At 36.8% G+C, this 14,657-nt stretch overlaps 1 protein-coding gene across 1 annotated transcript in view; it reads left to right on the forward strand.

Annotated features, from left to right (window-relative positions):
• Positions 1-3,265: 3,265 nt before the first annotated feature.
• The window catches only part of LPIN2 (lipin 2), a 90,205-nt gene continuing 78,813 nt past the window's right edge, over positions 3,266-14,657 (forward strand). Inside the window, exons 1-2 of the mRNA XM_015562700.1 lie at positions 3,266-3,368; positions 5,351-5,410. The gene's annotated coding sequence lies outside the window, so the exon portion shown is untranslated. The remainder of the gene's footprint in view (positions 3,369-5,350; positions 5,411-14,657) is intronic.

Consider the following 14,657-nt stretch of genomic DNA (forward strand, 5'->3'; position numbering starts at 1 on the left):
TACCTTTCCTGCCATGGTCTTGATTCTTTATTTTGTATGTTCCTGTACTCTTCAAAAGACAAACGTGAGGGAGTTACTCACCGTAACTGGGTAGTCTTCCAAAGTCAGTGCCTTCTTGTGTGTGGTGGGGCCACTCCAGCTCTGTAGTCCTCACCTCCTGCAGCCCTGCTCCTGATCTGGAACAACAGGAAGCTCTTGGCCCAGAGGTCTGCGGTTGGTCTGAAATCCTTCCACTGGTTGATTCTGCTCTGAGTTTTCAGTTTATCAAAAGGGAAGGAGCCCTGGTAAGGTGCTCAGTTGGTTGGACTGTCATCCCTAAACGCCAAGGTTGCCAGCCCAATCTCCAGTCAGGGCACATGTAAGAAGCAACCAGTGAATGAATGCATGGGTGGGTGGAACAAAGGGGTCATTGTTTCTCTCAAATCAATCAATAATTTTTTACAGAAATGGAGGGAGAACAAAAAAATTTGTTAGGATATAAACTGCTGCAATGCAAGATAAAGCCTTTAATGTGACGTCTAGGATTAGAATGATGATAAAGTATACATTTTTCTTCTTACTAGATTCACTGACTGTTTAGATTCTTTTTATTCTAAAGCCTTTGAGTACTATATTTCAGTGATCCTATTTGTCATTTTAGATTGGTGTAAAAACTGTTACTGAGAAATGAGGAAGAAAGGAGCCAGAAATCATTTTTCTTGTAAAGCATAACAAAACAATTACAGCATCAGCTCCTTTTCCTACCTTCATTTCACCCCTGTACAGAGAGAGTATGGCTGAAAGGCAAGGAGTTATGATTGTTAGAAGTGGGATCTTTTAGATTATTTAGGTCAGCTGTATAATCTGAGAGACTACACGAATGCATTAGAAAAGTGAAGAGGAGCTCCTAGAAATTGTGGTCTTTTAAAAATCCATTTAGAATGTGGTACCTATTTTTGTAATCTTTGAATTTAGAACTTTATTATGTGGTATTTACATCTCTATTTAGTGTCATATTTTGAACATGAGCTATCCAAAATAGGCTTTTCTACTGTTTTGGAGGAGAAACACTAGCTCACAGAAAAACATACCTTGTGATTTTCAGGTAGCTGGTACATTGCCTTTATCTCACTTTTTGGCATATTTGAATGGTTTAGAAAATCTATACTTCTCTAATCTTATGAACAATAACTGCATCTATATTGCCTTTGTTTCATTTTATATCCTTATTTTTGTCTAATTCTCATCTTAATTTATTGTTTTCTCATATTTGTCTGAGCTACATCAAATTATTTTTTTCAACCAGGCAAAGTATAAATACAATTTAAAGTGATTTATAAATTCTAAGCTCTTTTCAATTCCTAAATCTTTTTATCTTTCCTATTCAAGACTCTACAGTGATTCGTTCTCACCTGGTTTAGCAACTCTAAATTACTCATCTCAGTTCTCTCAATTAGTTTTCTCCCCATCATCTCCACCTGTCCCAAACATTTAATTTTCTTGAGTACTCACTTTCCTTGATTACTTTCAGAAGTAGGACTCTCACCTCTTTACATGTGTTGATACGTATTATGTTTTTTAGTGTGAGAGCAAACTTTGTGTTTGTTCTCAAGTCATCTATGACTTTCCTCTAGCTGTTAATCGATGTTAGAGTAAATAACTACTGTCTCCTTAATTTTCAGGCACTTGCCTGGTCATTTTGCCTCCTTTGCTTTCTATAAACTGAGCAAAGAGTAGGGGAGAGAGTCAAATGGGAGTGAGTAGTAAGAAGCTGGCCTTGAAGGTTTGTCTGATTCTAGTAAAATAAGTAGGATTTGAGGAGGGAAGGAAGGAATGTTTAAACATGGGCACCTTTGAAATGTGGTCATAGGGACAGGATCTGTTGATTTTTACAAGTAGTTTTGAAGGGGAAAGAGGAAATGATGAATCTTCATAGGTTGTACAGAAAGAGCTCAAATGCAGTAAGCTGGAGTAGTTGAGCTATAAGCCCTGTTATTTTCGGTGCATTGGAAACTTTTTGAAGGTCTGGTGTGCACTCTCCCATTGTTTTGATTTTTAATTTTTGTGGTCACTTGTTAATTTAGTTGAAATTTTAAGTAACATTGTAGGGGGTATAAAGGGACGTGGATTTGAAAAGATTAAGGAAACACGGTTGTTAAAAACTAGTATTTCAAAAGAGGTGCCAGGATGTAGGTTTAAAAATTATTTAGTGGCTATAACTAAGTAATTAGGAAAAGAGGAAAAGCTGATGATAGGGAAAGCATCCTTCAGAAATTCTAAAGTTGGAACTAGTGATTTTACTGCAAGAAAAAAGGCATATGGTAACAAATAACTTCTTTAGTAACTGGCTTTCTGCATTTACCTACTTTTGAAATATGATGGGAAAGATACTTGATTTAAATCTATAATAAAGATGCTTTCTTTTACATAGAAACTATCATAATTATAAAAACAAAAAGTTCATTGGTTAATCTGGAATTGAAATCTACCTAAGAGACTTTTTTATTCCTTTGAATAAACAGTAGAATTGTATAATGGTCAGGATGGTTCTAATCTATTCAGTGCATTATGATGTGGCACTTATTGCTCCTAGCAGAATAGGTGTGTCCAGCTGTACTAGAGACTTGGTGTTTAACTCATTCTAAAAGAGGAGTGTCCAGAATAGCCCTTAAAAGGTATTTGGCCATAATCTATTTAATATAAAGACATCTGATAATTTGATTATATGATTCTGTATTGTAATAAGACAGTAAAAGCATCAGATAGTTAATGTGAATTAAGAACTCTGGATTGGTGTTCTTTGAATTCTGGTATGGTACTTTCCCCAAGAGTTGAGTCTGTAAGTTGTTGGCCCTCGTAAAGTGATGTGCCTTTCTTCTGAACCAATGTAAGTCAAGGAATACTTGGGTTTACTGAAGAACCATAAGGAATATACTTTTTGCTTCCTTTGGGATGCTAAGTGTAATTGTAATTATATTTTTTTGTAAAAATCCCGAAGTGTCCACATGTTATATTTCTTTAAAATCTCAACTTTTTTTTTAATGAATATTAAGTACCTATTTACTCCATCATAGAGACTCTTAGTCTTTAAAAGGGTCTGATGCCTACTTTTTAGGATCACTAAATGTTTCTAGAAGGTGTTGCATGTTTGCAAAAGATTGTCATATTATTACAGTTACATGATTGAACATCATCTGGCTAGGTGTTGTGCTTTACATAAATTATCTCTTTAAGAGTTAAAACAACCCTGCAAGGTAGATATATTAGCCTCATTTTCTAGGTGAAGACACTGAAGCTGAATGAGATTTGCCAAAGGCACACAACCGTATGGTGGTGGTGACCCAATGCCAGTGCCGCTATGCCACCACATTGCCCAAGGACTATGAGAAGTATGTGACTTGCATAAATCAATTTTAGGGTGTTGTTTTGACTTTATTAGATAGAACTGGATAACTTATTGTTAATGTTAGCATCTATAAACTGCTGATAGACTACTGCCAGCTCTATAGGGACCTTGGATTTCTCTGAATCATTGGTGTATGCAAATCCAACTGTATTAGGGAGAGAATACCAGCCAAGAAAACAGCAGAGGTGATTCAGTCCCACCAGGCCTATTTGGTATTTGCTGTGGAAACAGTGAAGCTGTCTGCCTTCCACAATGCAAGCACATCACTGCTAAGTTGGGACTGAGTATCAAAAACTCTAAGTATTACTGTTGGGCTCAGCTTGAGAGCAAAGTGATTCTGTTTAGAAGAAGTGGACTCAGTTGCACTGGGATATCAGTATTCAATATGATGCCTTCGTCAAGGATTTTCCCTGGTATTTTTTTTTTACTATTCCTGATTTGAAAACTACTCTATCCCTGGATTACGTGGGACTGGACTGTGTGTAGGAGTACTGAGTCACAACATTTCTTAGTTGGACAGAGCTTCTAGCATCTTACTCTGTTCAGAAACCCTTGTCCCATCACATTGTGGGTAGCCAGCTGAAACCGCTGTATTGTTGAGTATCTGAGTTTTAGTTTATTTTTTTGTTTTTTAATCCTCACCCAAGGATATTTTTCCATTGTTTTTCTTTTTTTTTTCTTTGAGAGAGTGGAAGGGAGGGTTGGGGGGCGGGGAGAGAGAGAGACATGGATGTGAGGAAGACACATCAATTGGTTGCCTCTGCACAAGCCCTGACCTAGAGCAGAGATTGAAACCTGCAACCCAAGTATGTGCCCTTGACTGTGAATCAAACCCTTGGTCTCAGGGCTGATACTCTAACCACTGAGCCAAACTGGCCAAGGCTTCACTGTATTATTTTGATTCACTTGGTAACTACATGTGTGGATACACTCTCTCTAATGAAGTTTTAATGGTGTTTTACTTACTATAATTGAATAAATGATTTGGTATTTACCAGCTGTTCAATACAGAAAAACCTCTTACACAGAAATACATTCATAAACTTTTAGGAATTCCCAAATTCATGAGTACACTTTTGGTATATAGTTTACTCAGTTGTATCACCTGTAAAATGGAAATAATACCTACTGATGGGTTGATTCTGAGGATTAGATGCAGAGGCAGGGCAGTAGGCTAGGAGCTCTAACTAAATGAGACAGTGTGGAGAGGCACTAGGCAAAGGAGAAAAAAGGGACTAGAACATCTCTCTTGTCCCTGAGGTAGCTGAAAGTCTTGTAGGTGGAATTAAGTCTGTTACATAAAGTAGACTTTTATAAAACTGCTGTAGGGAGGGATTAAGAAGAGAGTACTGCATGAGTGATTGAGTGTAAGTTACAGAAGGTATCTTGGAGAGAGCTTTTGTGCTTATATTTTTAGCATGAGAATATGTTTAGTTGAAAGGTGTTTCTGTCATGAATAAAAATATGATTGCTTCATGTCCTTGCTTAAAATTTTTATTTTGACTCAGAATTTTTACTTTTATAGTGTCAAAATAGAAAATGTACTTTTTTAAGTTAGTAATGTTGTATATAAGTTTTATGCAGTACATCTTTCTAAATATAAGCCTTGTGAATTTTGCCGTTAAAATTTATCTCTGAATTTTGTTGTACAGGCCTGTAGGTGGAGCCTTATCTTTGTTTAGAAAGCAGAGCTGTCTTCTATACGTAGTATATACAAGATGGGGCAAAAGTAGGGTTAAAGTTGTAAGTACATGAAACAGAGTTTATTCCTGTGTTATTATTTAGTAAGTATTGCATTATTTTCCATGCAAACAGCTGTAAACTACTTTTGCCCCACACTGTAATAGTACAGATAAATGCTTAACTGCAAAGAATAATTCTGTTGCTTGCTAGTTCATGAAGTGGCTAAGTAATTAACATTTTTCTATGAAATCTAATAACTGATTTTTATAAAAATTTCCCTAGATAATAAAACTACATGAAATTTTATTCTATTTTGAAAACCACTAATATACATGTATTAAGGTGGGTGATTTTCTTCTTTTTTTTTTCCTTTAATTTTCTGGTGGGTGATTTTCTTCTCTTTTTTTTCTCTTTAATTTTCTGAATGCTCAATAAATCTTTTGCTGGAATATTCACCATAGAATGGAAAAGGGCTTTTGGCCCAGCTGGCATGACTCAGTGGTTCAGTGTCGACACCAGGAGGTCATCGTTCAATTCCTGGTAAGGCACATGCCCAGGTTGCAGGCTCCATTCCCCAATATGGGGCATGCGGGAGGCAGCCTATCAATGATTCTCTCTCATCATTGATGTTTCTATATTTCTCTCCCTCCCCTTTCCTTTCTGAAATAAATAAAAATATATTTTTTACAAAAAGAGAGAAAGGGGCTTTTGTGTTAGGACATTTTCTTATCTCTAGTGAATGAACTAGATCAGTGGTCACCAACCTTTCGGACCTCACGGACCTACAACTAGACCTCGTGGACCGCTGAACTAGATAACTTATAGGAACTTGGCTGTACTTAAGTTCCCTGCTTCATTTGTTTTGTCCTGTTAATTACACATACTTAAAGCTCAAATGGGCCATAGATGCTGATTTCAAGAGTTAAAAAAGAGCTTTTCCTAATTAAAAGCAAAACCAAACCCACAGTACTTATATTTGGTGTTTATTTTTTCTTTTCCATAGTTTTCATTTCTGTAAATATGATTCTTTCATAAGGCTGCATCATATAATAGTTTTGTTTATCTTTAAAATGTTTAAGTATATTATTTTTTATATATAGCTTTAAAGTTCAAATAGTACTTTGAGGTATATTATGAAAAACACCAGTCTCTTCCTCACTGCTGATGCTGCTTAATAGAAGCAACTTCTATCAACTCATACCTGTTTCTTGTGGGATTTAAGTTCATGTTTGTATGCTTATACTACTATAACTTGGATTTTAAATTTTAGACATTTTCTATGCATTTCCTACTATGCAAGATGAGGATACATCTTTTATAATACCTTCCTTACACATTTCCCTCTACCTTCCTAATACAGTTGTATCATAACTTTTTATTTTCTCAGTATTCAGTGTTCTTACTTTCATGACTAAATATTGTTCAAAACAAGCATGTGCGATGATTTTATTTCTTTTCCTGTTCAAATTTTTGTTTTCTTTGGACGTAATTGTTTTGTTGGTTTATGCTTCTCAGTACCAATCACAAATTCAGGCCCCCAATTTCTGACAGAACTAATACAAAACTTCCCAGTGCAGTCAATACCTCACCTGAATCCCAGTAATTTCTCCTGGGTTGGTCCTGTTTACTAGATACTCCTTTCAGCGTGCTTCCTCATTTTGGTGGGCACATCCTCCTCTAGCTTTTTGAGAAAGGGATTAGAGGAGGTCATGTCTATGAGACACCTTACAGGTCTGGAAATTTATTCTAGCCTACTTGATTGGTAGGCTGGCTATGAAATGCTAGAATGAAAATAATTTGAAGTCCCAGCTTTTAAATTTGTTTCTCTCTCCCTCAACTTCTCTTTTTCTATCATTTCCCATTTTCTCAAGATTTTTACTTGTTTTAGCACGTTTTTAAAAAGTCTCTCCTTATTTTCTCATCTCTTGATGAATTGCCTTCATTTGTGATTTTCAGTATTGGTCCCTGGACTGTTCATGGTCAGGGAGTGATTGGAACACCTGGGAAGTGCCCTTCTCAACCTGGCTTCATGGTGAACTTCCAGTCCTGGGCTTGTTTTGTATCCTTGCTTTTGGCTAAAAGGCAGGTATGTCACCGGCCTCAATCAGTTAGAAGAGCATAAAAACATGAGAGAATATAAACCTTTTGAGCTCGGCATATCAGCATTTTGAAAAACCCTAACTTAACTCTGGTGCCGTGTCACATAGAAATTTTTTGATATTTGCAACCATAGTTAAACAAAGACTTATATTTTTGATATTTATTTTATATATTTAAATGCCATTTAACAAAGAAAAATCAACCAAAAAAATGAGTTCGCATGTCACCTCTGACACGCGTGTCATAAGTTCACCATCACTGATCTAGTGGGCGTTTCTCAGGTCTGGTGAAGCTTCACCTCACAAGCAGAATCATCTGCAGCTGTGGGTTCTCATTGAGGTGTTTGGGAAGTGGCCAAGGACTGGGATACTGCAACTCTGATTGAGAGCATGATGTGCATCTGTTTTGTGTAGCTCTGCCCACTGAAGGTTTCTTAATCCTTTGCCCTTAAAGAAATTGCGAAGCCTTTAACATTGTCTTTTGGCATCTTTCTGTCCCGACTGCCTTTGGTGGAGCCCACAAAAGTGCAGTCCCTTTCCATCCTTTGTCCTGGACACTTGATGGGAACTTTCAATTTGGAAAATTGTGTCTTCGACTCCGGGAAATTTTCTTACCGTTCTCATTTTTATGTATTTTCTTTCTTCCTTCTTTTTTTTTTTTTTGGCATACCTCCGTTAACGTGGGCTTTGTTTGAGCACTTCCTTGTCTTTTTCTTCATCATTTTTTGTCTTTCAAAAACCTGACTTCTTTCATTTCCTATAATTTTTCTGTAACCATTCTCTTTGTACTTGTGGGTTTACCCCTTTTATATTTCTTTGCTGTTACGTTAGTGAGTGTATTCATTTGCTAGAGCTGCCTTAACAAAGTTCCACAGACTGAGTGCCTTAAACAACAGAAATTATCACAGTTCTGGTGGCTGGAAGTCTGAAATCAAGGTGCTAGAAGGGTTGATTCCTTCTGAGGCTGGGAGGGATAGTCTGTCGTGCCTCTTTTCTAGCTTCTGTTTGCCGGCAATCTTCAGTATGTCTTGTCTTGTAGGCGCAGTACCCTATCTCTAACTTCATGTTCACATGGCTTTCTCCCTGTGTATATGTGTGTCTGTCTTTGTGCCAAATTCTCCTTTTTTAAAAAATATATTTTATTGATTTTTTACAGAGAGGAAGGGAGAGAGATAGAGAGTTAGAAACATCAATCAGCTGCCTCCTGCACATCCCCCACTGGGGAAGTGCCCGCAACCCAGGTACATGCCCTTGACTGGAATCGAATCCGGGACCTTTTAGTCCGCAGGCCGACGCTCTATCCACTGAGTCAAACTGGTTTCGGCCAAATTCTCCTTTTATAAGGAAGCCAGTCCTTCATTGATTTAGGGCCCACCCTAATGGCTTCATTTTAACTTGATTACCTCTGTAAAGATCCTATTTCTAAATAAGGTCGAATTTTGAGGTATTGAGGGTTAAACTTCAACTTATCACTTTTGGGGACAGTTCAGTTCATAACAGTGAATTTCAAGAAAAGTGTGTGACATCTGTGTTTAACAGAGGTCTAGTTATAGCAGTATTTTCAAAGATGGTTTAGTCACATCTGTCTTCACTGAAGATCAGAAACAGCTCTCGAAAGTACTTTTTAGATTACAGCTGGAGATTTTTGTGTTACTGTGAAATTTCCACTCATTTCTTGAATGTTTAACTTAGTATCGGAGTCATCTCATTTTCTACTCTTGCTTTGTTTCTGAAGTAATTTGAAGGTTGTAAAAACAACTAAGGAAAGAATAGCAGCAGTGTCTTGTGTGAAAGTAAATCTTAAGTATGTGTGAACATGATCTTCCAGGTTCTGATGCTCTATCTCCCATGTTACTTATACCCTATTTCGCTTTCAGATGTGAGCCTTCCTGGAGTTTGTTGGTTTTTTAAAATTCTGTCATACATTTTCTTGTTTTTGGCTTCCTAAGCCCTTTACCTAGAATAGCCTCTTACCCTTCCTTACTTTCTGAGAGCATTGCTCTTTAATTTCCTTCATAATAGTTATCCCAGTCTAGAATTTTTTCATTTGTTTTCTCTCTCTGTTAGAATCTAAGTGCTATGAGAGCAGGTAACTCATCAGGCAAGTTCAATGCTTGATCCCAGTTTAGAATAGAATAGTGCCTGGCACATCAAAGTGGACTCTGCTTTTAAACAGATCAATGAGTGAAACAAGCTTTCTTTTCCGGTATTCCAAATGTTGTTTCACTGACCTGTAATTGTTCTTGGAAGTCCTTCTCTCTCCTTGAAGTAATTCAGCACAGCCTTTCCTGGCATTTGGTTTGCATAGCTACATCCAACAAGGACACAGCTCAAACTAGAATGATGGGTGATGCTGATAGCAGTGGTGCAGCTGGCCTCCATTTCCACAGCCTCTGCCTTCATCCTCCCACATGTTCTCCCAGAGCCAGGAAAGGGAGCTCCCTGTTCTAATATTTCTGAAAAGTTCTACTGGGGTCCCAGTAGGCACTGTACAAAATAAAGCAGGGCATGAAATTTGAGCTGTATTTTAATTGGCATTGGTGGAAGATTTTTACACATCTCCGTTTCCCTAGGACCCTCAAAAGACACCTGCACAGGATGCCTATATTTGTGAGCAGTATTTCTGCATAGGTTCTAGTATATAGGCATTGACATCCCTGTTTCTTGGCCTCATGGTCGTCGTGTTCTATTTAACTGAGACAGATGGGCTAAGGCAGTTCCAAAGAGCAGTAGAGAAGTGGTGAATTTGTGCTTCCTGATCTTCTAGTAAAAGACTTCCCTCTGGGAAACTAGGGGGCTGCATTCCTGAGAGTTAAATGCAAGATACATTGGAGGTGTTTGAAAAAACTGAGTGTAATGGGAAATGAGGAATTCTCCTGGTCACTTTTATGACATCAGCTCTGGAAGCTGGTGGATTGGTACTTGTTTTTTACTTGTTTCTTTTCTTTTTTAAAAAAATTAATAATCAGGGAAGATCCTCCTCTGCACCTATAGGAAACATTGTAAGATGATTGATGTAGTATTTTGGTTGGTCAAATTTTTTATGTAAAATCATGGCACTGTTTTGATTCCTTCCTGACATACCAAAGGGCTACAGGCACAATGGCTTGATATTCTGATGATGTCCCAAAGGTGATTGCTATAGCTTTAATTTCATTAATATTTCTTTGAATTTCAGTTAGATTTAGAAAAATACATGCTTCCAAAAATAAGTTTACATATTCATGAAGTGTTGAATCTGGTACCTTTTATGCAAAAAGTTTACAATTAGCTTTGGAGTTCCTAACAGATTTAGAGAACTTGGTGTCTGTGGCAAGGTCTCTGTAAAATCAAATGATTCTTTCTATGTGATGGTGAGGAGAGGGGAATGGCATGTGGCTCTGTTGTTCTGAGATATTTTATTTGATAAGTACATAGACACATACATACATACATACATACATACTGTCATGGGATGTGAATAAATAGTTATTTCCTGCAGCATCACAGTGCTTATTGAGGTGGGGTGATGGATGATAATTGATGGATAGTATTCATGATGAAAAATATTACTATTTAAATAACAAGTACAATATGTTGTTAATAAATCTAAATGGGTTCAAATATATGGTAATGGTAGGAACACGGATGTTGAATTGTAATCTTGTACACCTGAAAATTATGTTATTAACCAATGTTACCTCAGTAAGTTCAGTTTAAAACTATTTTGCTGAACAGTTCATCCATAAAACTACATTCCACCAAAGTAATTTTCAGGAGGAAAGATTATAAGGAAAAAGAGAGGTAAAAGACATAAGAGTGACAGAAATTTGATTATTTCCTTTTCACTTTAGTTGTAGTATTTTTTTATTACAAGATTTATACGTTGTGTTAAAGAGAACACTACAGGGCCAATGGTGTCACGTGCTACAGCCATGATATCGAGGAAAAAGTGAAGGCAGAAAATATATAAAATGGAGTCACTTTAATCAAGCTGCTAAAATTATTAACATTATGAAGGTTGAGGTATGAGGAAAGACTTTATTTTTGTTCTAACTAGCCCTGAAACTTAAAAATTTTGAACTTTCTAGTCCTTAATCATAAAAAAATGTAACTGTAAAGGAATATGACAAGAACTTATCCAATCAAATGTACATTGCCCAGCTTAGTGACAATATGTGCATTTCAATGATGCAGTCATTCTCAGAAGCATTCTTTTAAAACTGCTTTCAGAGTCTTGAAATACAGGGTGGGGCAAAAACATGTTTACAGTTGTGAATACTTAAAACAGAGTTTATTCTCGTGTTATTTATAATTATTGTATTATTTTCCAAAGGAGCAACTGTAAACCTACTTTTGCCCCACCCAGTGTATATCCTTTTGTACTCACTTCTGACCTGGAGTGGAGAAACCTAACACTATGCTTCCTGAAGTACCTTTACTTACTCAGTGTTGTAATACACTCGTTCACTCCTGTCAGTTGTGAGTTTATAGCAAAATATTTGTTTCTATTTACTATTTTCAACTTTTATAATAATATGACTTGCATTTTAACAGAATTTCTTTTATATATATTTTATATTTATTTCAGAGAGGAAGGGAATGGGAGAGAGAGATAGAAACACCTGTGATCAGAGAATCATTGATCAGCTGCTTTCTGCATGCCCCCTACTAGAGATCGAACCCACAACCTGTGCATGTGCCCTGACCAGAGGTTGACACTCAACCACTGAGCAACACTGGCCAGACAACAGGATTTCTGGAGTGTGAACAAAATAGAGTGACAAAGCCCTAGTACATAAAATTGCTTATATTGTAGGATGTCACCCCTGAGTGTCAAAGAAACAGATTTCATTAACAAGACAGGGTCAATCACACACACACACACACACACACACACACACTCACACACACACGCCCAGTGAGGCAGCCGTCATGGAAGTTCTGATTAGTGCAGAGGGTTTCCCACTTGTTTTGGCTTTATTTATTGGAAATGTCCAGAATTTGTGACAGTCAAGCCATGATTCTTCTGATCCTTGATTGGGCTGCTTAGCTTCACTCTCTTAATGATCAAACAGATTGGCTTAACTGCTACAGCTGGATAACTCTCAGTATTTTCTCTCTGGTTTCAAAATATTTGGTGAAAGTTTGACCTTAGAACATTAGCGTCAGAAGGTTTAGATCTCAGAGGATGTTTAGTCGCAAACTTCTTAGATTGTAATATGTACACTGAGGATATTCTAGGTCATATAGTATATATATTATACATTAACCCTTGAACTTTGGCCAGTTAGTCTTTTGGTTTTTTTGTTTTGTTTTTTAAATATATAAAGACATGGATGCACTAGAGCAGAATGTAAAATATGTTGAATTTTAAAGGTAAAATCTAAGTCTTCAAGATTATCTTTGGGAGTGTCACTTTAAGCTGGGCCTTCTAACTCAGGAGAATCTTTTTCCCCTCCTTTGTTCCTAGAAAGACCTGTTTGCATTTGATTATTCATTCATTCACAACTCAAAATAGTCACTAGCTACCCTTTTTAAAGTTTTGATAAAGTGAGGAAATAATGAAACATTGGGACTTGAGTAAACTAGATAGCCATTTTCTAATAAACAGTTAAACTGCAAATGTTTGAGAAACCTCAGAGTGGCATCAACAGGAATTTTCTCTTGGTTTTGAAGGAAGCATATCAGTAAATTTGGGGTTGTTTTTATAGGTAGACAGTGAATTATAAGTAGTTCCTGATAGGGAAGGAAAAACTTGATATGCATTAGTGTAGATGATAAGAGCCATCTGCCTCAAGGAACTCTGTTTCAGGTGGGTTTTGGTCCTTTTGTGTGTGAGTATCTGTCATACATGAGTGGTCTTGAAAATGCAGGAAGGCATTTGAGTTAATTCCTTTACTATAGAATAATTATGGTGGAGATTATGAATTCTTTGTAACTGAGGCTATTTTCATCATAATTTTTAAAATATATACTTTTCTTGATTTCAGAGAGGAAAAGAGAGAGGGGGAGAGAGATGGAAACATCAATAATGAAAATCATAGATTGGCTGCCTCCTGCACACGCCGCCTACTGGAAATCGAGGCCGCAACATGGGCATGTGTCCCGACTGGGAATCGAACCATGATCAGGTTCATAAGTCAATGCTTAACAGCTGAGCCACTGAAGCCAGGCATAATTTTTTTACTAAAAACTTTAGTTTTCTCACCTCTGTATTGGTAATTCAGTAGAAATATATTGTTACTCCATTGTATGACCACTGGGGGGAGTATCTTATTTTTATGTTTTGTGTTAAAATCAGAATGTAATTTGTGGCATAATGATATTTATATTGAACCAGTGTAGCCCAACTTCAAAATAAGCAAATTTCAAGTTAAGAAGTTTTAAATAAATTCTTAAATCTTCTTAAACCTAGTTTTATTTACTAATGGGATTACTTGTAGAAAAAAAACACACAAGGTATATATTCTACTAATGTTACTATCAGTTGTGAAATCTAAACAAGATTCCAACTCTCTTGACTAGCAGTTTAGTTTTGTTTCTCTAAGATGAACTTCGGAAAGATTTAAGACTTGGGAATAAAGTATCCCAACTTGTACACACCTTAAAAAAAAAAGATAATGAAGATACTATGCAAAAGTAAAAAGTAATTTTTAAAAATATTCAACCATTATTCTTATCTGAGCCTATAGAGAAAAAGCTTGACAATATACAGTAGCATTTTTCTTTGAAAAGTCACATGTGTGATTAAGAATTATTGGTTTGATTTTTAACTCTTACTTACTGAGTTTGCAAAGCCACCACTCAAGTGACAGGCTGGAACCAAAATATTGAGTACCAGCTTGGGGGTTACATGATCCAAGGTCACCATAGGAGAGGAAGCTGGAGGTGTGTGCTTCTTGATTAAACAGATGTTGGAAGATGATCTCACCATCTGTTGCTCCATGTTGCGTGCTCCCTTGCTGTCAGAACATTCTGCGAGTCATCAATCCAAACACTGAAATAATTTCAATACTAGCAAGAAACTGAAGTGATTGGCCTGGGGCCTGCTTGTCATGTAAAATGCATTTGAGGCAAAGGTTGCCAGAACAGGGGTCATACCCTCCAATCTCTGCCCTCCTGGATCTCACCTCTCTTGTTAGGCCTTTCTTCCTCTTTCCTGCCAATCTGTATCCCCTTTCCTGCTAGCACTTTCTCTTGCCTTAACCTGGCATTGTGGAAAAAAAGGTGCTGAACCAGAAACCTGGTGTCAACTAAGTGGGTGAGCTGGGGCTAATTGCCTGACCCCGTTCTGGGCCTCAGTTTCTTCACATGTAAAATGGATGAAGTTTTGCCCTGGCCAGTGTGGCTCAGTTGATTGAGTGTCCTGCCATGTACCAAGAGAGGTCATGTACAGGAGGCAGTCGATTAATGTTTCTCTCTTTATCTCTCCCTCTCTCTCTCAAATTCATAATAAAATAAAGTAATAAAATAAAAATAAATAAATTAAAATTAAATATAAAATAAAA

Source organism: Myotis davidii, unplaced genomic scaffold, assembly GCF_000327345.1.
Source record: "Myotis davidii unplaced genomic scaffold, ASM32734v1 scaffold96, whole genome shotgun sequence".
In the NCBI taxonomy this organism is placed as follows: Eukaryota; Metazoa; Chordata; class Mammalia; order Chiroptera; family Vespertilionidae; genus Myotis; species Myotis davidii.